Raw genomic sequence first — 15,259 nt, 5'->3', positions numbered from 1 at the left:
GCTTCTGCCCGCGATGCCACATCTGGTTGTTTCTACCTGAAGCTCCTGCGTGCTGTCTCGTAGTTTACAGGCAGCTGGAAAACAATTAAACGAGAGCGGTATGAATAAAAAAATAAATAAAAAACATAAGTCACAGTGAAATTAACCCTCATGCCCTCTTCGGTCATTTTTGTACATTTTTACAAGTTTTTTTTTTCATTTCGTGATCATTTTTGCTGTGTTACTTCTTATGGCATGAAATTTTGTAGGAATCCTTCTTTTCAGTCAAATTTTTTAAATCCAGTGTTTTTTACTCTTACATGTCTTTTATACTTAAATGATTCATTTTGTACCCTCTGGACACCTTCGAGGCAAAAATGTCCCACGACCAACAAAAACTGTTATTAAATCATCATATATCAATATTTTTTTCTGCTTTTTTCATGAATCACTTAAACAACTTCTTACCTAATCAAAACGACCAAACATTCAATCATTTTCAGGATTTTAACCCTTTAAATGCCAGTTTATGTATTTGAAGTATGTCATTTTTATAAAAAAACACACAAAAATATTTTTTCCCATATAATGAATAATATGTAGATGGGGCTTTGGTGGTGATTAGAGGCTTGGATATGTCAAAGATAAGCAACAAAACTGATTTGATTGCATTAGTATTTTTTATGTAATTCCAGATACTCCCTCTGGACACCTTCGAGGCAAAAATGGCCCCATTGACTTCCATTATAACCACATGTTTTGATCTCACTGCCTTTACAGTATAAAACCATGCATTCTGTAATGTCAGCATTTCATTTGGAAGAAAACTAGTCATATTTGACATTTTTACAGTATTTCACCAGATTCAACCATTTTGCCCTTGGAGCCCGATGCATGAAATTATAGTTATATTATGGAGCTGTGTGTGTGTGTGTGTGTGTGTGTGTGTGTGTGTGTGTGTGTGTGTGTGTGTGCACGCGCGTGCGTATGTATGTATGTATGTGTATGTATGTATGTGTGTGTGTGTGTGTATGTGTGTGTGTATATATGTATATTTGTGTGTGTCTGTGGGTGTGTGGGTGGGTGTGTGTGTGTGGGTTGTGTGTGTGTGTGTGCGTGTATGTATGCACGTGTGTGTGTGTGTGTGTGTGTATGCGTGTGTGTGTGTGTGTGTGTGTGTGTGTGTGTGTGTGTGTGTGTGTGTGTGTGTGTGTGTGTGTGTGTGTGTGTGTGTGTGCATGCATGTATGTATGCATGTCTGTGTGTGAGAGAGAGTTTGTGTAAATCTGTAAACAAACAATGATAATTTTAGTGGTGAAAAAAGCGCACCTTACTTTAGCCAGTTATATTATGGAGCCGTGTGTGTGTGTGTGTGTGTGCATGCATGCGTGTCTGTGTGCGAGAGAGAGTTTGTGTAAATCTGAGTGAAAAAAGGGCTTCTTTTGAAGGATGCATTTCATGTGTTTTGAAGACGTGCTTGAATAAAAACATTGTCTCCTGCATTTGTTGTAAACAAAACCAACTATTAGTGTGTTGATGCACCTGGCTCTAGAGAAGGAGAAAGACCTGGAGCAAAGAGAAGGAGCCTTTATCTTCCAGCCAACTGCAGGACTCATCTGAAGATGACACAAGTTTCTGGAGTCTGACAAAATGGTCACTGGTGTCCTCCAACTCTGTGAGTGCCTCTAACCCTTCCTCTGAAAGTGGAGAGGACACTGAAGATCCTGTCCATCCTGACATTGAATGGACAGTGAAGAATTGGCAAGTCTGGTCTCCATCTAATACTGAGACGCTGCGCAACATTCAAGCACCGACCGGCATGATGTCAGAGCCCACGAGATATGCCATATCAAGAATCCATGATGTGGCATCCTCTTTCGACCTTTTCTTCACTCCTGACATGATCAGCTGATTCAGGAAATGACAAACCTACACGGGAGGTGTTCAATCTCAGGATGGAGTGATGTGGATGCTCAAGAGATGTTAACATACATGGGACTTCACACTTGGCTGGTGTGTACCGGTCCAAAGGGGAATCCACCCGGAGCCTGTGGGATGTCCATAGTGGGAGACCAGTCTTCAGGGCCACCATGTCCCACAAACCATTTGAAATGATAAGCGCCAGTTTACAGCACATGCAGGAGACAATGTTTTTATTCAAGCACGTCTTCAAAGACACATGAAATGCATCCTTCAAAAGATGCCTTTTTTCAGCAATAAAGTGATCATTGCTTGCTTACAGGTTCACACACACAGCCCCATAATATAACTATAATTTCATGCATCGGCCTACAAGGGCAAAATGGTTGAATCTGGTGAAATACTGTAAAAATGTCAAATATGACTAGTTTTCTTCCAAATGAAATGCTGATATTACAGAATGCATGGTTTTATACTGTAAAGGCAGTGAGATCAAAACATGTGGTTATAATGGAAGTCAATGGGGCCATTTTTGCCTCGAAGGTGTCCAAAGGGAGTATCTGGAATTACATAAAAAATACTAATGCAATCAAATCAGTTTTGTTGCTTATCTTTGACATATCCAAGCCTCTAATCCCCACCAAAGCCCCATTCCCCTATGATTTATTTTATGGAAAATAATTAATGTTTTGTTGGGTTTTTCATAAATAATTGTTACTTCAAAGATTTAAAACTGGCATTTAAAGGGTTAAAATCCAGAAAAATTATTAAATTTTTGGTAGTTTTGAGCAATTTACAAGTTGTTTAAGTGATTTATGAAAAAAAGCAGAAAAAAATATTGATATATGATGATTTAATATCAGTTTTTTGGACATGTACATTTTTGCCTCGAAGGTGTCCAAAGGGAGTATCTGGAACTATGTAAAAAAATACTAATGCAATCAAATTAATTTTGTTGCTTATCTTTGACATATCCAAGCCTCTAATCACCACCAAAGCCCCATCTAGATATTATTCATTATATGGAAAAAAAATATTTTTTTGTGTTTTTTGTAATAAAAAATGAAATACTTCAAATACATAAACTGGCATTTAAAGGGTTAAAATCCTGAAAATGATTGAATGTTTGGTAGTTTTGATTAGGTTAGAAGTTGTTTAAGTGATTTATGAAAAAAAAGCAGAAAAAAATATTGATATATGATGATTTAATAACAGTTTTTGTGTGCGTGGACATTTTTGCCTCGAAGGTGTCGAGAGTAAGTTTTTTTAAGGAGGGCATGAGGGTTAAACAAGGAAAGATGAAAAAGTAAAAAATACTTACACACAATGGCGTCATTATCAGCGTCATGTAAATCTGACTTGCAGACGTAGCTCTGAGCAAATATAGGTCACAGCCTCGTTATGAGGCGAGGTTAGTCTGTATAAAAAAAAGAAAGAAAAAAAAAAAGAGATTGGTATCTATTAACGTACCAGCCTGGTCTCACTGAACTCCATAAAATGGGCACGGACTGGAAACAGCTCATTCCGTGGTGGTGGTACGGAAAACCATACCAATGTAAAGTCAACGAGAAGATGACGTAGCGCGGTAGTGAGCAGTATGTAAGGCCGGAGTTCCGCGCGAGGACGTTGGTTGGTGTGGTGGATAGGTGGTAAAACACAGGACTTTCACCCAAGGGAGCAGAGTTCGTGTCCCACGTGCGTTTGTCAGTTGTGTTTTTTTTTGTTTTTTTGTTTTTTAAGCATGTCCCGCGTATGGCACGGAACCATAAGCCCACCCACGACCTTTTCCTGAACCCAACCGCTCCGTTCTTCTCGCATGTCACTTAACCCTTGTGTGGTCCTTCGGGTCCCGGTGACCCCAAGGACAAAACAAAAGTTAATGCAGCACCTTGGTGCTCATTTGTACAGCATTTTGGTCAGCTTAAACGGTGTTTAAATGTGCTAGGAAACAAACTTTACTTACTTACTTTACAAGAGACAGGGTTTAGAGAGCAATTCTCAACAAAATAAAACGGAAGTACATAATCCTTGTGTGGTCCTTCGGGTCCCGGTGACCCAAAGGACCACACAAGGGTTAAGACCGTGTTTGTTTTTCGTTTAACGGCGTTTCTTCCGTGGGCCCATCACGGAATTTGGCGATCCGTTGGCGATCCGTGTTCATTTAACGGAATTATTCCGTGGCAGTTTCACGGATTTTGAGTTAAGGGCCCGTGTTCATTTCACGGAATTCTGTGAGATCAGGTTGTAACGTATCTATGTCCTTATACAGAAGAATGAATTAAATTAATTAAAGCATATTCCTAAAATCTTACCCTTGCTCCAGTTCGTAGCGCCCGCTAAAGTTGGTCTCCGAGTTGTGTTACAAGGCCAAATAAATACACTTTTATAAATCAACTCACCCGCTTAGATCTGTAATGAATCGCACTGAAAGCAGCCAGGCACACAAGCTGTGCTGCTTTACATTTAGCACGGGTTTAAAACATTACTGCCAAGTCTAAGTAGCCTGTTTAACATCCAAATACAGTCATTGTACGATCAAAAGTTAATAAACAGTACAGACTAGCTCTCCATTTCATTAATAATCATATACTTACATTGTCTTTGCCTTTTCTGTGAAAGGATCTCTATTTGGAGCCCCGGAGGATCAAAAACCACTCCTGTGTGTTTCCAAGTGAAGTTTGACAGAGTGTACAGACAACTCTTTTACCAGTTGCCTGAAATATTCCCATATTTCGGAAGTTTTTGCTCTAACTCTCGGAGTCATCGCCAGAGTCCCGCCACTATTTTTCAAATCGAAGCAGTGAAGGCGGGGGTAGGGGGGAGGGGGGGCAGAGTGATAGAGAAAGACAGAGGAGCAGATTAACCAGCAGGGCGCGAACAGCGCACACACTGGTGTGGAGGTGAATTACAGTGAGATTTAATGGAATACTGGGAAAGCTTAATAACAATAGGACAATTGAAGTCTAGATTATGAGGCCATTTCAGCAGAACGAGAGCTAACAGCTTGGCCATGGACATGTGAATATGGTGCTGAATTTGCTGCAATATTTTAAGAAGACAAATGGTTGGGACCTTGTCATACAATGACAAAGCTGATATGCTTTGTGTGAAGCACATTGTTTTTGTGTCAGCAGAAAGACTTCTCTTAAAAGTACTGTACAGTGGAGCCTCTGTCTCCATTCCACCAGACAATGCTGGATGAGCAAGACCAAAGAAAGGTCACTGTAGTCATGTCACTATGGACAGTGGCTGAGCTCTAGGAGACTGGGAATGAATCATGGAACATTTTACCTTTGTGGCAAAGCCTGATTAAAACTAAATATTATTATAACTAAATTATTTTGTGTATCTTTTTTACGTAACATTGGTCATTGCTAATGACATACACAGTAATTAATCTAGCATACTTTCATTAAATAAATCAATTAAAGCTTAAATTTAAGAGTCTACAATAAAAAGATCTATTTTAAGAGATTTTCTTAAAATGAAGTTAATACCTTTTAGAAAAAGGTCACCTGGGGTAAAACTCCCCCTGCTGCTACCCTGATTTGCATTTGTATAGCTTTTCCCCCTCCCTCCCCTAGAATTGGAGGGAGGGGGGGGGTCATGGGGGGACAACTGCCAAGCAAGGCCCACGCCAATTTCCGACAATTTACGGCAGTTTTCGGAGTTGCCTGTAAATTGCTGTGTACAGTCGTAAACATGAAGTTCCACGACAAACTAGTGCCGCATACTGACGAAAATCCCACTTTTCATGCAGTGTTAGTCAGTACTTTTAGATACAATTTCAACCGTTTAGTCAGTACTTTAAGCTACTATTTGAACTGTATACTCTGGATGGTATTGCCCTGGCCTCCACAGCACTACTGGCAGAAATCTAGGACTTATTTTTGATTCAATTCAATCAAATTTTATTTATAGTATCAATTCATAACAAGAGTTATCTCAAGACACTTTACAGATAGAGTAGGTCTAGATCACACTATAATTTACAAAGACCCAACATTTCCAGTAATTCCCCCAAGAGCAAGCATTGTGCGACAGTGGCGAAGAAAACTGGGACAGACCCAGGCTCTTGGTTGGTGGTGTCTGACGGGGCTGGTTGGGGGTGTGATGAACAATGGCAATAATATTCACAATAAAGATAATGGAACAGTGACTAGAAATAGTAGTTGTAGTAGATCATGGCACTGCAGGGTGTCACAGGATGTAGCAGAGTATAGCAGGGCGTAGTAGGACGCAGCAGGACCTAGCAGGGCGTCACAGGGCTAGCAGGGCACTGCAGAGCGTAGTTCTAGAGGTTTGTTTTAAGTAGGCGTTAAAGGATATGCAACATGTGCATTGGCTTCCTGTAAAATCCAGGATTGAATTTAAAATCCTTCTCCTGACCTACAAAGCTCTAAATGGTCTAGCACCATCATATCTAGAAGAGCTCATAGTACCTTATTGCCCCACTAGATCACTGCACTCCCAGAATGCAGAGCTACTTGTGGTTCCTAGAGTCTCTAAAAGTAGAATGGGAGCCAGAGCCTTCAGCTACCAGGCTCCTCTACTATGGAACCAGCTCCCAGTCTGGGTTTGGGGGGCCCGACCACACCATAACGCATTTAGAGTAAACTTAAAACCCTCCTCTCGAAAAAGCTTATAGTTAGAGAGGAGGGAGTTGCAGCATCCACCTAACCCTGTCCCACCTGCTTCCGTCATAATCGTCAGATTCCTCTACCATATAATCAATAATATAAAAAGTAGAGGGAGACAGGCAAGTACGGCCGATCAGGTTGGGAGAGTTCTAGCCCGACCAGGCTTTCTCTCTTTAACCCCCTCTACGTTATGTTATGTATATAACCTGCTGTTATTTATAACCTTCTCTCTCTTTCCATTTGCTTCCATTTGTGTGCATCCTTGTCCCAGAAATGCTTGTTACTAACCTTACTAGTTACTAGTGTTACTAGTCCTTATGTTTTTGTCACCCAGCATATTTCCTCGGATTAGGATGGCACCAAGATCTTGGTTGCAGCTGTTGCCGTGCTCCCGCGCACTCCCGCTACACCCTGCTGCATCCTCCTACATCCCGCTATGCTCTGCTGTGCCACGCTACATCCTGTAACGCACTGCAGTGCCCTTATACCCCCCATGACATGAACTACTACCATTTGTAGTCACTGTTCCATTATCTTTACTGTGACTATTATTGCCACTGTTCATCACACCCCCAACCGGGAGGAAGCACTTTTAACTTTACTATATCTCTTTACATACATATTTTGTTCTACTACCATGGACTAACAGTTCGATAGTTTATTCTCAATAATAGTTTATTAGTTCTATAAAATGTGGATCATTGTTACGCTAAATATTTCAACTGTTCAGAAAGTACTTTTAGCAGCTGAATGTTTTCTTATGTCTTGAATCATGTTTCAGAGAGTTTAAATCTGACTGAGGTTCTCTGGTCTCCTTCCAATCAGCACTGTCATCAGTCTCAGGATCAGAAGAGTCTCCAGTCTGGTCTTCAGTCTCTGGTTGTAAACGTGGATCTGAGTTCCTGGCTGGTTCTGGTCCTCCACAGTCCTCTCCATCAGCTTCTGTTTCCATGTGTTGAGTTTGTCTCTGATGAGGCTGTGAGGACTGAGCTTCCTCTTCAGCCTACGCATGAAAGTCAAAGTTGTGAGTGCTTTAGCGGCCTTGACCTGACTCCCTGAATATGCTGCAGAGACGTCATCTCCCTCCCCCTCTCTGCTGAGGCCCGTTCATGTAACAGCAGCAGCTAAACTGTATTTCACACTATGACGGTTACATTTGCAACAATCTGCGGTTCATATGCCTGCCGAACTGTAGGGGGCGGTCTGTTACTCTACATTAGGGCTTTGACTTTTGCCCAAAAATCATATTCGAAGTTCGTTTGTTTATTAATATTAATATTAGAACATATTCAAATATTTATTAATACCATTTTGACCATTAAATGCGTTCAGTTTTGTAAAAAATTAAAAGTCAGACCCTGGATGAAACACAAACAGTATGCTTTCCACAGGAAGTTCAGAGCTTTCACCGCAGCCTACGTAAGTGGTCTGATGTTTATACTTGTGTGCTGGTGTGTGCGTCGAGCCAGTGTGTGTGTGTGTGTGGGCAGTGTTGCCAACTTAGCGACTTTTCAGACCCCCTTAGCGACTTTTTTTCACAAAAGCGACTAGCGACAAATCTGGCGACTTTCTGTACAAGAAAAGTATCGTCGCCAGTATTGTCCAGCGAGCATGCGAGGTATTTTTCTCCTGTGGCGCTGAAACAGTCACCTCTCTCTTCTGTTGTGTGACTGAGGAGCCTTTAGCTTAGATTTAAAAGAACTGAGAGTTGCAGCGGACCTACAGGTTTCTGGGAGTTTGTTCCAGATATGTGGAGCATAAAAACTGAACGCTGCTTCCCCCTGTTTAGTTCTGACTCTGGGGACAACAAGTAGACCTGTCCCAGACCACCTGAGAGGTCTAGGTGGGTCATAATGTAGTAGCAGATCAGAAATGTATTTTGGCCCTAAACAGTTTAGTGATTTATAAACCAGTAAAAGTATTTTGAAATCAATTCTTTGAGGCACTGGAAGCCAGTGTAGAGACTTCAGTACTGGAGTGATGTGATCCACTTTCTTGGTCTTAGTGAGGACTCGAGCAGCAGCGTTCTGAATCAGCTGCAGCTGTCTGATTGAGTTTTTGGGAAGACCTGTAAAGACTCCGTTACAGTAGTCAAGTCTACTGAAGATAAAAGCATGGACAAGTTTTTCCAGATCCTGCTGAGACATAAGTCCTTTAACCCTTGATATATTTTTAAGGTGATAATAGGCTGATTTTTTAATTATGTTAATGTGGCTTTTAAAATTCAGGTCTGAGTCCATGACTACACCAAGATTTCTGGCTTTGTCTGTTGTTTTTAACATTGTCGTTTGAAGCGGCGCTGACTTTCACGTTCCTCCTTTGCTCCAAAAACAACCACCTTCGTTTTTTCTTCATTTAATTTAAGAAAGTTCTGGCACATCCAGTCATTAATCTGTTCAATGCACATATTTAATTGTTGTATTGGGCTATAGTTCCCTGGTGATAAGGTTATGTAAATTTGGGTGTCATCCGCATAACTATGGTAACTTATTTTGTTGTTTTCCATAATCTGAGCCAGTGGAAGCATGTAGATGTTGAACAGAAGAGGCCCCAGAACTGAGCCTTGGGGAACTCCGCACGTCATATTTGTATGCTCAGATGTATAATTACCTATAGACACAAAGTAGTCCCTATTCTTTAAATAGGATTCAAACCACTTGAGTACTGAGCCAGAAAGACCAACCCAGTTTTCCAATCGGTCAAGCAATATGTCATGGTCTACCGTATCAAATGCAGCACTGAGATCAAGTAATACTAAGACTGAAATTTTGCCACTATCTGTGTTTAAGTGGATGTCATTGAAGACTTTAACAAGAGCCGTCTCAGTGCTGTGGTGTGGTCGAAAACCTGACTGGAAGGCATCAAAACTGTTGTTTAACGATAAGAAAAGGTTGAGTTGTTGAAAAACCACTTTTTCTATGATTTTACTTAAAATTGGAAGGTTTGATATCGGCCTATAGTTGCTCATTAGTGTCGTGTCTAGATTGTTCTTTTTTAGGAGTGGCTTGATGACTGCAGTTTTCAGGGCCTGTGGGAAGATACCTGAGAGCAGAGATGTGTTTACAATCTGTAGAAGATCTGAAGCCAAACAATTCGAAACATTTTTGAAAACACCCGTTGGTAGAATATCAAGGCAACAGGAGGAGGTTTTCAGATGTTGTATAATGTCCTCCAGGTTTTTAAGGTTGATTGTATGAAATTGTGTGATGTTGGAATTTGTTTTGCATGCACACTGTGACAACACATATCCTGTACTTGATATGGAAGCACTGACTGTTTGTCTAATTTTCTGAATTTTGTCTGTGAAGAAGGAGGCAAAGTCATTGCAAGCCTTGGTAGACAACAGTTCAGATGCTATTGGTACTGGAGGGTTAGTTAATCTATCAACAGTAGCAAACAAAGCACGTGAATTATTATTGTTTCTGGCAATAATGTCAGAGAAGAAGGACCGCCTTGCATTTCTTAGTTCCAGATTATAAATGCGAAGTCTCTCTTTATAGGTGTTATAATGGACCTGGAGATTAGATTTTCGCCAACTGCGTTCAGCTTTTTGACACTCTCTTTTTTCTGTTCTCACAACTATAAAATTTCTCCATGGAGATCTTTTCTTACCAGAGACAGCTTTGATCTTAGTGGGAGCAATAGCATCAATAACATTCGTAATTTTACAGTTGAAATTATCTACAAGCTCAGTGACTGAGGCCCCAGTAAGGGTGGGTGTAGAGGAGAAAAGCTGAATGAATTTTTCACTGGTGTTTTCAGTGATATACCGTTTTCTGATTAACTTTGTTTGAACACTTTTTGGCACAGAGATAGTGCCGTTAAAGAAAACACAGGAATGATCAGAGAGAGCAACATCAGTCACCACAACCTTGGGAATGTTCAGACCCTTTGAGATAATCAAGTCCAGTGTGTGCCCCTTATTGTGCGTGGGCTGTGTCACATGCTGAGTCAGTCCATAGCTCTCAAAAACACAACACAGTTCTTTGGTCCCTCGGTCCTGGGGGTTGTCAACATGAATGTTAAAATCACCAGCAATAATTACACGGTCAAAGTTAATACAAATTATAGACAGCAGTTCATTAAAGTCGTCAAAGAAGGATGCACAGTATTTAGGTGGCCTGTAGATATTTAGAAGTAGAGCTTGAGGGGAGGATCTTAGCTGAAGAGCCACATATTCAAAAGAAGCAAAATTTCCGTAAGATAATTGCGTACATTGAAATGAGTCATTAAACAAAATGGCGACTCCACCTCCTTTCTTATTCACTCTATTCTCACTCATAAAACTAAAGTTAGGGGGGGCTGACTCAATGAGAACAGCAGCACTGTTATTATGGTCCAACCAGGTTTCAGTTAAAAACATAAAATCAAGATTGTGCTTTATAATAAAATCATTGATTAAAAATGATTTACCCGCCAAAGATCTAACGTTTAGTAGGGCTAGTGTTAATGCGTTTTAATTTTTTGGGACAGACTGTGGCTGACGAGGAATGGATGCTAAATTTGCAAAGTTTGCAGTTACGTGCTTATTCACCATTCTTTTTCTATTACCTATCACAACATAAATTGTGGAAGAACCTAATACGCAGGGCCCAGGCTTGTCTTGGAAAGAGTTATGAGTGCTACTATGCATGCAGCCTGGACCCGGCCCATATCAGTTAACGCTTGCTGCATTTTGCACACAAGCATCCTTATCAGTTTGGGGAGGAGTTAGCTGCCGTCCTTGAGGGGGCAGAGGTGCCTGGCGTTTTACGATGGGAGAAGGAAGGGGGGCATACTTGGTTCCAGCATTCACCAGCTGCTTCATCTGGTCTGTGAACTCCAACATGGGGATGGGGGAAAGAGGGGAGAGCGACGTATCCTTAAAGAGGTCCTCATAGCTGTTGTGGTTGTCACAGGGGCTTGAGGAGTGTTGGACGGGTGAGAAGGGGTGTTGAGATTTCTCATCTCCGCTCTTTGGTCTCCCATGGTCAAATCTTTGCTCAGGTGGGGGCTGTGGTGGCTCACTGCCGCACTTTGTTGTGTCTTCCTCTTGTTTTGGTTCATCTTGTCTCGTGTCCTTGGCCAAGGGAGCAGATGTGTGGCGCAGAAAGTAAAGTAGGCTAGAGGTGAACAGCTTTACTCCTGACTTGTTAAGGAATAGTCCATCTGCTTTAAAAAGATGTCTGCAGAAAATGTTAAAATTGTCAATGAACTGCAGAGAATGGTTGGTACATGCAGTTGAAAGCCATCTGTTCAGTGCCAGCAGTCTGACGAATCTCTCAGCTCCTCCTCTGACTGGCGGTATAGGGCCACTGATAAACACCTTTGCATTTAGGGAGCTGACTGCGTTCAGCAGATTCATAAAGTCACGATTCAGCACTTCAGACTCTTGCTTTACAACATCATTTGACCCTATATGCAGTATAATGTTCTTCACAGTTGGGTGTGCTGCTATGATATCCTGGATTCTTTGGGCCAAATCAGACACCATGTCTTTGGGAAAACAGAGTATTTTGGTGTTTTTTACTGCTTTTATATCTTTCACAGCAGAGTCACCCAAAATCAGAGTTTGGGGCCCAGTTGTTAGCTTTCCCTGTAGCTTTTTACTTTTAGAATTGCTCTCAGTCCTTACCCTGCGTGTGGGGCGATGAGACGTAATCCAGGTCATGTCCAGGGTCCTGCAGCAGAGGAGCAAATCTGTTCTTCACCTGCACACTCCGTTGTTGGGGAGGCATTTTGTTGCTGATTTTCCTTTTGCCGCCTGTCCACGGCTGTGTCCTACTGAGTACAGGGGTTGAAGAGGCACTCTGCCTGGGTGGTAACGCAGGCCAGCCGGTCGTATCACAAATCTCAGGGCGCTGTGCTCTGCCCGTTAGTCGTCCTCCCATTTCCCAGGAAAATGATTTACTCTTAGGTTTTGCACCAAAAGAGTTCCAGGGAGGACTGCCACTTGTTGATTTATTATCCGTTCCACAGCCCTCTTGTTTCTTTGTGGTCTTGCTGGTGCTAGTTAGCCGTGTGTTAGCATGCTTTTGTCCATTGTTTTGGGTCACTGGTAAAGTGGGGTCATTTCCACATGATCCGTTCACTTCCAGGTTTACTTCTAACCGGTAAATTTTGGTTTCCAGAACTGCAATCTTCTGAAGGAGTTTGTAGTAGTCCTCTATGGAGAAGGGTGGCATCTTGCTGCTAATTAGCTTTAGCTACAGTCACTTTAGGACAGGCTTAAGCTATTGGTAGGCCACGCTCACGCAGAAAAATGTTCAAAAATGACAGTAGCCTACTATGTCTACAAAAAATGTATAGTCCAGTGATTTATAAGTATCCAAGAGCCGCTGCTCATAGTTTCTCTCAGAGGAAAAGCAAGATTATCAGCAGAAATATGCAAGCAGAAGCAGGAGCAAGCAGTAGAGCGTCTGCACTGTAAGAAGCAGGAAGCAGTGAGGCGGTGTAGGTAGGAGAGACAGCGGAACGCCACGGGAGAAAGACGCCGTTGACCTGGTCTGGCCCTGGGCATGCCTGCCTTCTTTTAGAATTCGGGGGGAATGCACCGCTACCTCGCCACGGCCGAGAGACATGCTTCGCCGCAACGTGTGGTTACATTTTGAAATGCGTGAAAAAGCCTCCTTACAAGCAAACACATTCACAAAAAATAATGCCCATAACAGGTTTGAATATTAAGGGCTGCCTAATATTCGTTCGAATATCATTATGTTTTTAAATATTCGAATGATATTCTTTAGGGCTGTGCTCGATTGAAGAAATTCTTAGTCGACTAACACTCATTCAATTGTATCGACTAATCGATTAGTTGATTTAATCGACAGATCTGTAAATCTGAGTTTCTCCGTAAAGAGTCATGCAAAAGCACCACTTTAATTCTTGTGTTTACCAGAGATGTGCTCGTACGTTTCTTGGATATGAGTCATTCAGCATGAAAAAAAGCATAAAACATGACTAAACGACTAAAGAAATCTAAGTTGACTAAGACCAAAACGACCGATTAGTCGACTAATCGCCTAAGAGGGAGCAGCCCTAATATGCTTGTTTCCATGTGTTGAGTTTGTCTCTGATGAAGCTGTGAGGACTGACCTTTCTCTTCATCATCTTCACTCTTCACAGGGACAGGAGTGAATGGGAACTTGGTGATATCAGCCTCCTCCAGCCCTTGAAGCTGCTCTCCCTCCTGACTGCTCCACAGTTCCTCCTGTTCCTCTTTAATGTGTGGGGGGTGCTCTGGCTCCTGCTGGTCCACACTGGAGCTACACTCCTGCTGCTCAGGGGGAACCTCTTCTTTAATCACCAACAGCTGCTCAACATCTGCAGGAAACAGAATCAAATACACACAACTGTTTAGTCAATACTTGGAGCTAACTATTTCAACTGTTTAGTCAGTACTTTAAGCTACTGTTTCAACTGTATACTCTGGATGGTATTGCCCTGGCTTCCACAGCACTACTGGCAGAAATCTAGGAGTTATTTTTTATTCAATTAAATTTTATTTATAGTATCAATTCATAACAAGAGTTATCTCAAGACTTTACAGATAGAGAAGCTAACTTTAGCCATCAAACAATAATAGATAGCTAAAACAGTTTTGAAATTATTTCCATCTTCTGTCATCCATTATGACTGTGAAGATGGCTGGCATCGAGCCACAGTGCTTCCAGTGGGAGCCCCCCCACCCCTGTCATCTAGGCATCAAAATGTGCAAAAAACAAAACAATACAGTTTTCATAAGCAGACACACAGACTATAATATTACTCAAATATGTCCATTTGTCCACAATGTCCCACCACCCTAACTGCACCCTTCTACCATTTCTACTCCACACATTCAAGATGCAAAAATATTTGTTTCCTCTAACTGTTTGGAGCATGATGCAGTAGGTTAAGTGTTATTTTAATGCTGCCTGCATCATTTTTTTTTTGGGTTGCAGCAGCCAGGTGATACACAAGCAAAGCCTAAATAGACATAATGAGCACAAAGCTCTAACCTACACACACACACACACACACACACACACACACACACACACACACACACACACACACACACACACACACACACACACACACACACACACACACACACACACACACACACACACACACACACACTCCAAGCTTTTGATAAAACTTGAGAACCCTTCCTACAGCATTTCTGTTTAGTTACCGTAAAGCTGAGAATAGAGCCGCTCTGCTGCGCAGATGTCAGTATAAACAGAGAGAGAACAGAGAGAGAGGAAGAAGTAAAGGGACCAAACCTGCAACCGAAGCTGAAGCTTTTATATTCAATAAGAACCTTTGTTTATCTAGAAAACAGCCACGAAATCACCGTCACCAAACCCACCAGACTCCATGTAAATAATCAGGACTTTTAGCGTGTATAGAGCCAGCATATCTCCACATGTAAATGGGTGAATTTCGGGTTAATTTCAACCAAACCAGAGTGGTGATTGTTGATGAACCAAGACGGCTTTTGGTAGTTTTATTGTGTTTCTGTCCACTTTGAATGCAGTGTGTTTTACGAGGATAAAAGTCCTGATTATTTACATGGAGTCTGACGACGCTGAAGTTGGCATCCGATTCGCAGCTTCCGATTCGGCAGTTAAGGGGAAATTTAAGGGAAACTTAAAACTGTCCGATTCAGCAGGGAAACACGATTTACATTGCTGATCCTCCGTTTTTTTAACCTATTACTGTATTGAATGAGTGTTAGTCATTACGATAAATTA

At 41.6% G+C, this 15,259-nt stretch overlaps 1 long non-coding RNA gene across 1 annotated transcript; it reads right to left on the bottom strand.

Moving 5' to 3' along the window:
• Positions 1–31: 31 nt before the first annotated feature.
• Positions 32–13,654, bottom strand: LOC120571098. Its single transcript, XR_005641189.1, has 3 exons — positions 13,614–13,654; positions 3,221–3,316; positions 32–74 (listed from the first exon to the last, which is right to left on the bottom strand). It is a non-coding gene; the product is annotated as an uncharacterized LOC120571098 (long non-coding RNA).
• Between the last annotated feature and the right edge of the window lie 1,605 nt (positions 13,655–15,259).

The sequence above is a fragment of the Perca fluviatilis genome, chromosome 13, assembly GCF_010015445.1.
Source record: "Perca fluviatilis chromosome 13, GENO_Pfluv_1.0, whole genome shotgun sequence".
Classification (NCBI taxonomy): Eukaryota; Metazoa; Chordata; class Actinopteri; order Perciformes; family Percidae; genus Perca; species Perca fluviatilis.
Note: the sequence above shows the minus strand (reverse complement) of the source record. Positions and strands in the feature narration are given on the sequence as shown.